The sequence below is a fragment of the Hemicordylus capensis genome, chromosome 2 (genome assembly GCF_027244095.1).
Source record: "Hemicordylus capensis ecotype Gifberg chromosome 2, rHemCap1.1.pri, whole genome shotgun sequence".
NCBI classification, from domain to species: Eukaryota; Metazoa; Chordata; class Lepidosauria; order Squamata; family Cordylidae; genus Hemicordylus; species Hemicordylus capensis.
This window is the reverse complement of record NC_069658.1, coordinates 228,136,803-228,145,594: the sequence shown is the minus strand read 5'-3', so window position 1 is coordinate 228,145,594 and position 8,792 is coordinate 228,136,803. Positions and strand designations below refer to the sequence as shown.

Below are 8,792 nucleotides of genomic sequence, written 5' to 3'. Positions count from 1 at the left end.
TGCTGAAGCTGATAAAAATTTTGAAAGAAATACCAGCCAGAATTCTAAGAAAACGTAAGGATTACAAATTTTTGACAGATGCCTTGAATGCTAATGGAATACGTTTTAGGTGGGAAATACCGGAGGGAGTTTCCTTTTTTTATAAGGGTAAGAAGAATAGATTCACTGAGCTCCTCAAAGCGCAAGAATTCTGGCAGAAATACAGAAAAAACTTATCCTCTGAGCATCCAGCTCCCTCAACACATAATTCAAATTAGACCAGATGGATTACAAATTAAGAGACCATAGGATTCTTTCTTGGAACATTAATGGGTCAAACACAAAAGCAAAAAGAAATAGTCTTTCATTTTCTTAAGAAACAAAATTTGGACATTGTGTGTTTACAGGAGACACATATTAGAAAGCAAGATGGAAAATTTCTGGTCAACAAGGCTCTAGGACAAGAATTTGTTTCCTCAGATAAGAAAAAAAAAAAGAGGGGTAGTATTTTATGTCAAACAACAATTTGAACCTAAATTGAGTCCAAGGAATTCGACTCTCTGGTTGAAGCATTTTCCACACTCCAAGCATGTATGTGGTTTCTCCCCAGTGTGGGTTCTGTGGTGTGTTTGCAGATTTCCAATCTGGCTGAAGCACTTTCCACACTCCAGGCATTTATGTGCTTTCTCACCAGTGTGGGTTCTGTGATGTTTAATAAGATATCCGCTTGTTCTGAAGCACTTTCCACAATCCAAACATTTATGTGGTTTCTCCCCATTGTGAGTTCTGTGGTGTACAGTAAGTTCTCCGTTCGTTCTGAAGCACTTTCCACACTTCCAGCATTTATGTGGCTTCTCCCCAGTGTGGGTTCTATGGTGTACAATAAGGTGTGCTCTCCGGCTGAAGCTCTTTCCACACTCTAGACATTTATGTAGTTTCTCCCCAGTGTGGGTTCTGTGGTGTACAGTAAGTTCTCCACTCGTACTGAAGCTCTGTCCACACTCCCAGCATTTATGTGGTTTCTCCCCAATGTGGGTTCTATGGTGTACAGTAAGATGTGCTCTCTGGCTGAAGCTCTTTCCACACTCCAGGCATTTGTGGTTTCTCCCCAGTGTGGGTTCTGTGGTGTACAATAAGTTCTCCACTTGTGCTGAAGCTCTTTCCACACTCTGGGCATTTATGTGGTTTCTCCCCAGTGTGGGTTCTACAGTGTACAGTAAGATGTGCTCTCTGGCTGAAGCTCTTTCCACACTCCAGGCATTTATGTGGTTTCTCCCCAGTGTGGGTTCTATGGTGTATAATAAGATGTGTACTTGTGATGAAGCTCTTTCCACACTCCAGGCATTTATGTGGTTTCTCCTCAGTGTGGGATCTATGGTGTACAATAAGATGTGCTCTCCGGCTGAAGCTCTTGCCACACTCCAGGCATTTATGTGGTTTCTCCCCAGTGTGGGTTCTATGGTGTACAATAAGATGTGCTCTCTGGCTGAAGCTCTTTCCACACTCCAGGCATTTATGTGGTTTCTCCCCAGTGTGGGTTCTATGGTGTACAATAAGATGTGAACTTGTGCTGAAGCTCTTTCCACACTCCAGGCATTTATGTGGTTTCTCCCCAGTGTGGGTTCTGTGGTGTACAGTAAGTTCTCCACTCGTGCTGAAGCTCTTTCCACACTCCAGGCATTTATGTGGTTTTTCTCCAGTGTGGGTTCTGTGGTGTATAGTAAGTATTCTACTTGTGCTGAAGCTCTTTCCACACTCCAGGCATTTATGTGGTTTCTCCCCAGTGTGGGTTCTGTGGTGTACAATAAGATGTGCACTTGTGTTGAAGCTCTTTCCACACTCCAGGCATTTATGAGGTTTCTCCCCAGTGTGGGTTCTATGGTGTACAATAAGATGTGCTCTCTGGCTGAAGCTCTTTCCACACTCCCGGCATTTATGTGGTTTCTCCCCAGTGTGGGTTCTATGGTGTATAATAAGATGTGCACTTGTGCTGAAGCTCTTTCCACACTCTAGGCATTTATGTGGCTTCTTCCCAGTGTGGGTTTTATGGTGTACAATAAGATGTGCTCTCTGGCTGAAGCTCTTTCCATACTCCAAGCATTTATGTGGTTTCCCCCCAGTGTGGGTTCTGTGGTGTATAGTAAATTCTCCACTTGTGCTGAAGCTCTTTCCACATTCCAGGCATTTATGTGGTTTCTTCCTTGCATTCATTTCCTTCTAAGATTGCAAGCCGGGTTCAGTAGAGGAGCTTTTCCTACATGGAGGACACAGGCTTCTTTCTCCTGCTTGCTGTATTATTTGCTGGATTACATGCTGAAAAGCATTGGATTCATTCCTGTTCTCCCAGTTTTCTCCAGTTTTTAGTCTCTCTTCTTTCCTTTTTCCTCATTTAGCAGCTCCATCCATTGGGTTTCTATAATTCTTCCTCTCCCAACATTTACCTGCAGTACCCCAAAAGAGAAAACTAGTTAGAGCCTGGGATAGAAAAGGAAACTGAAGGAGACCCTATTGTCACGAGCCAATGGCCCAGATCCTGTCTGCATGTGTCTCTTCTCCTTGAGAAACAACATGGGCTCTGAACTGCTTACTGAAACTACTGAGCTAAACCTGTTAATCTGTTCATTTCCTTAGCAATGCCTTATAAAATACTGTTATTAATATCCAGTTTATACTTGTATTTTGTATTCTCTTATAAGTTGCCCCCACCAAAGGACTATGGGCAACAACCAAGAATCTTGCTGTTTGAACAAGCTAATATTTTGGAAGCTGAGCAACATGCCTCAGTGACCTTGCAGATTACAGAACCAGGACCTTCACTGGCTGGCTTCATTTATTTATCTAACGGTTGAATAATAAAATAAAATAAAATAAAATAAAACATACATTTTTATACCGCCCAAAACACAAGTTCTCTGGGCGGTTTACAAAACAATAAACACAACCAAGAAAGATTGACACATTTCAACAATTTAAATTTAAAAAGTCAAAACTATTAAAACAATTAAAATAATATCTAATTACAAGCCTAGGTGAACAAATGCATCTTGACTGCCCTTTTAAAAGTTGTAAGAGATGGGGAGGCTCTTATTTCAGCAGGAAGTGACCTGCAATTTGCGTTGGTCCCAAGACCCTTTGGGATAGGCCCATAGATGTCATGGCCACTATGAACTCCTGAGCCGCTCCAGACAAATTGCTCCCAAAGTGGACATTGAAGTCCCCCAGGACCACAACCCTGGGAGACACCTGAGACCAAGTCTGTCAGCTCAGTAAGGAACTCCATTGGGCAGTGGGGCGATCGGTACACCAAGAGAAGTTCCAGTCTATCCCTGGCCCCCAAACTTAGGTACACACATTCAGTATGGTCAGGCACTTCCACAGGGATCCTGGTCAGGGAGAGGTTATTCTTATAGACCCCAGCCACTCCACCTCCCCGCCCATGTTCCCGCACCTGCTCCTCAACAGAATACCCTGGAGGGAGAAGCTGGGACCAGACTGGGCCACCAGCCTCCCCCAAACAAGTCTCTGTAATACATACCAGGTCTGCCCCCTTCATCCAGAATCAGATCATGGATGGTTTCCGACTTATTCTGGACAGACCTGGCACTACATAGGAGCAAGGTAAGGGTCTGTGGGAGGTCCACACTGCTCCCCAAGGTCAAAGAGCTGGCAGGGCAGCTGGAAGGGAAAACAGCTCATAGATTTCTGACTTCCCTTCCCATGTAACGATGCGCTGACCTGCCAATTTTACTTCCTCTATTCCCCACCACCCCATGATAGCCAATCCACAGTCAGTGGACACAACCCCTGTCTCCCCATCCCCAGACAAAACAAGACACATCTGGAACACCCAGGATCTGAAAACTACAGAAGCCAAACAAATATCATCAGGCCCTGGCCCTGGTCGCCCCCCGAAGTGGCTCTCTCAAAGGGGCTACCCCCTTTAGTGTTGCCCCTTCAGTGTGACCCCACCGGTGGCAGGCCCAATGCCACAGGCCAGCCGTCCTTTTATAAGCCCAGAAAGACAGCTAATCTGAGCAGCTGACCCTCAGGAACTGCTTACTCACCCCCTCTGGCCCCGATCCCGCACAGACAAACCTGCAGGGCAGCCACAGCCCCACACATAAGGGGGCACACAGGCTGGCAAGCTGACAACAGCAGACAGCAACCACACAGGCTCTCACCACTGGGCAGCCACTGTCTCTGGGAAGCAGATGTTAAAGCCTCCTCCTCTCTACAAGGCTTCTAGCAACTGTGCTCATGTTTTAGATTCAAGCAAAGTGCCAGCTTGTTACTGGCTAGATGTTTCCCAGACGTACTGGACAGAAATGAGCAGGAAGTAATTCACACTTGTTATGGTGCTAATTGTTGCATCTTCCAGGCCTTTTGACAGCTCTATTCGAAGGAAGAAGTATTAGAAGGAAGAGTGCTCCTCCCTCGCTCCTCCCATCAACATCAATGAGGCCAGCCCTAAAGGCCAGGACAGAGATATGGGCTTTTTGTTGCTGATCTATCAAGGCCAGAGAAGACTTCACATGACACTAGCCGCTCTCCGGGCCTGTCCCAGAACAGTGGGGTGCAAGAGTTAACCCTGCTGAACACCAGAGGACAACTTGATTGACACCTGACAACCCTAGATGGGCCAGAACCCCAAAGATGGGCAAGAGGTTTCACAGATGACACCCCCAGTGAGAAGTGGGAAGACCCTGCCCCTCAAGAACCATCCAAGTGATCTGCGGAGATATCCATTGGGACTGGAGACAGAATTCGCCAGAGAGCCGGACCCTCCCATCAGTTCTCTCCCACACGTGCCATCAGCGCCCCCCAATTTCTTGTCTGTTCTCTGTACCCCAATTGCATTGAACTCAAGGTTCCGATAGGTGGGGAAGGATCAGACCTGGCCAGTTTGGCCTCTCCTCCATCAGACCCTTTCCCAACCTCCCTCCTTTGCAGACACAAATAGAACCAGCTTTAAACCCTCTTAGACAATGATCTGAAGGAGGAAATCAGGGAGGCATCCAGGAGAGACAGAGTTGTGAAAATGGGTGTCTTGAACCACCCTCCCTTGGAGTGGGCAAATTCCCATCCGGGTCAAAGAGGCCCGATTTCTAGATACACTAAATGACTGTGCCTTAGAACAGCTGGTCATGGAACCAAATAGGGAGAAGATGACCCTGGACTTAACCCTGAGTGGCGCTCAGCACCTGTTAGGAGATGTCAGGGTCATGGAGCAGATGGGGAACAGGGACCAGAAAGCTATCCAGGTCATCCTATATGCGAGCGGAGACTTGCCTAGGAAGTGCAATATGGCCACTTTGGGCTTCAGAAGAGAAAAAGGCTCAAAAATGAGGGGAGCGTTGAAAAGAGAGCTGAAGGGCGAGGCAGGCTGGAGGGTGAAATGGAGCTTATTCAAAGCCACCATGATCTAAGCCAGTCAGAACTTGCATTTCCAAGTGGCCTGGCTTGCAGCTGTTAGCAGGGGGAGCTTTTTCAAATGTCCCCTTGGAACTGAATCTATCAAGCTTCTGCTCTACTTTTTCTTTGTGAACTGCTTGGGGAGATTTTTCTTTGAAAGGCACTACATAGCCTGCTTCTGTCTGTCCTCGCCCCAAGAAAAATGGTACAGAAATAGTTATTAAAGGCCCAAGAGCCATTGATCAGCTTGAGCTACAGCTGTTCAAGGGATTCCTACTGGACCTACTTCCAAGCTCCTGTCGGTGATGGAGAATGATTTCCATTTTACTTGGGAAGCCGCAGGGTCCATTAGTATGACCAGACACCATGGCTCCTTCTTTCTTCTCTCCATGCCTCCCTCTCCCACACCAGAGAACACTGAGGGATGGCTATTATTATTATTTTTATTATTATTTATTATTATTATTATTAGCCCCTTTTGCACACTAAAGATGGAAGCAGCCCCCTTTATTTCCTAAGTTTTGGTGGGGGTTTCATTAAATACCCTTCCAGGCTTAGTCTTTTTTCTAGATAACAGCTGAAAAGCAACCAACAGAGACCTAGTTTCCTCCAGGGCAAAGGTGTGTGTGTTCCCCAATGAATTGCTCAAGGGGATTCAGAGCAAAAAGCGAGATGAGCATGTCGGAGCTTCTCTGGGTGCATCTAGGGAATTTCACTCCAGCTCTAATGACTGGGGAGATGGGCTGAAGGTGCTTTCAAGTAATGCAGGTGGCTTCAAATTGTGTTTGCTAATTATACCTAAGATTAGAGAACCCTAAAAGTTCTTAAAGCTGTTTGTATAGAAACCTAAGATCAATTAACAGATAAAGAAGGAGAGTGAGAAGTGGGTTGACTGGGATGGGAGAGACCCAAGTTCAAATCCTTTCCCACTCAGTCATGAAGCTCAGTGGATGCCCTTGGGCCCATCACTTTGTCTCCTCCTAACCTACCTCACAGGACTGTTGTAAGAAGTAAAATGGCGGGAGAAAAAGCATTATGCCAGCCTGTGCTCCTTAGGCACATAGGAAGCTGCCTTAAACTGAGTCAGAACATTGGTCTCTCTAGCTCAGTATTGTCTTCACAGTCTGGCAGCGGCTTCTCCAAGGCTGCAGGCAGGAATCTCTCTCAGCCCTCTCTTGGAGATGCCAGGGAGGGATCTCGGAGCCTTCTGTATGCAAGCATGCAGGTGCTCTTCTACTGAGCAAGGGCCCCAACCCCTAAGGGGAATATTTGGCAGGGTCTCACATGTAGTCTTCCATTCAAATACAATGATGGGGTGGGGGAAGCCAGACCACCAGGAAGGTCCCTTCAGGCACAGGGGTCACCCCTGGCCTCCTCTTCCCCACCTTCCAGGACCCCACTTACAGCTTCAAAACTATCTTTTCATTCCCAGCAGAAATCTGGGGTTGTGGGCTTGGAAACTGTGAGGATCCTTGCCTATCAAAGGCCTTTTCCCCAGCTCACTATTATCTCTCTGTCTCAAGCTGCTTGGGACTCACTCACTCTCTGACATAAACTCCCAGACCAACCCTCAAAAGACTGAAACATTGATTTTGTTTTTGCAGGTAGGTTCCATAACTCATGCAGACTACCAAAACCATTTTAACCCCCCCCCACCCCCACAAAATAGCATTCTTTCCCCAAAAATGCAGGGAAACTCTCCTTTTGAAAAGCATGGAGGAGCAAGAAAGCTCAGAGGAAAGAAAGGCTAGAGTCACACACAGAGAGAAAAGATTGGATTGTGGAGGAATGCTTTCAAAATGCAAGGATATATCTATCACACATCCCTGGGGTGCAGCCTGAGATCTCCAAATATGCCCATTTAATGTGTGTACTTCAAGCTAGCAGACAGATAAAGTCTCCATAGAAGACAGAGCCAAAGTTCTCAGTTCTGCCTTGGAAAAGAATTGCATCTTCACAGCTGATCACTGTGCATGACTCTATGGTTTTATGGACTTATATCTATGGGAAGGAGCATAGCTATCCTGTTTGAAGCAGGAGATACAACAAAGCAAGCCTGGGAACCATAGAGACAGAGGAGAGGGATAGGCCTGCATCTGGGATAGCAAGCAAGGTCCAGTAGGATTCGAAAGAAGTGGTTGGAAGAAGATACTCAACACACATTGGGCTCTTCATCTGAAGTGGGAATTGGGGGAAAACCCTACCGATATACTAAACACACCTTGAAAAGTATCATCTGAACTGGCCCTTTGGTCTCCTTGCAAACAGGAGTAGAAAGGAAAGAAAGAATCATTAGTTCAATATGAATGGCAAGGAGAAACTTTCCCCTTCCCCAGCTCAACACTCACTGGTTGCTGAGAGCTTTGGGGCCAATCTGGGGTTGGAGCAAAGAGTTGTTATAATGATTTATTATTTTACATTTTATATCCCGCTCTTCCTCCATACTTGAGTTCGCCTCACAACAACCCTGTGGCGTAGGTTAGGCTGAGAGAGAAGTGACTGGCCCAGAGTCACCCACCAAGTCTCATGGCTGAATGGGGATTGGAACTCAGGTCTCCCGGGTCCTAGTCCAGCACTCTAACCACTACACCATGCTGGCTCTCTTCTTGCAAACCCTCCTGGCCTCTCTCTTTCCCCACCCACCTCCATGCCCTGGACAGGTGGATGCTGCACACCTCAGAGCCATGCCAGGACATTTCTGACAGCAGAAAAGACTGCTGGGTGGCTGGGAGAGAGAGAGAGACCACCACGTCCACCCCTTCCACGGGCTGCTGCTGCTGCTGCTGCTTTTTCTCCCTTACCTTGCTCTTTATCCAAAGCATGCAGCAGCCTAGAGTCCTTCAGGCTGGCACGGTGTGTGCGTGTGCGCGCGTGCGCGTGTAAGAACACGTGCAATCCTTCAGGCAGCGCCGTCCTCTTGCACCCTGCTTCAGACTCAAGGATGCCCCTGAAGACTCAAGAAAGTCCTGCTCGTTATTATGCCCAGTAGGCTTCTGCAGCCTACTGCAAGCTCTGCCTCCTTTCCAAGCGCTTCACCACCCCTCCCCGCCTTCGCTTCCGCTTCCTCCTCCTCAGCTGCTCCTCATGCAACACTTTCAGGCTATTCTCAGGATCCCCAAATCCCTGGTGTGTGTGTGTGTGTGTGTGTGTGTGTGTGTGTGTGGGTGGGTGGCTATCCCACAATGCATTGCACAGGAAGCTGAGAGGCTGGGCATGGAATGGAAATACCGCAGCAGCTCCTCGCTTCCTGGCCGCTCTTGAAGCAGCACTCCGAGGACTTCAGGAAGCCAGGCTGCCGGTGGGAGACTGTGATGATAAGGGAAGGCGGGGCACAAGTGGAGGGTGGTGCAGCCTGAGGACCTCAGAGCCCGGCCAGCAGGAGGAAGAGGAGGAGGAGGAGG

At 47.5% G+C, this 8,792-nt stretch overlaps 1 pseudogene; it reads right to left on the bottom strand.

Annotated features, from left to right (window-relative positions):
• Positions 1-327: 327 nt before the first annotated feature.
• Positions 328-8,534, bottom strand: LOC128341675 (zinc finger protein 624-like; annotated as a pseudogene).
• Between the last annotated feature and the right edge of the window lie 258 nt (positions 8,535-8,792).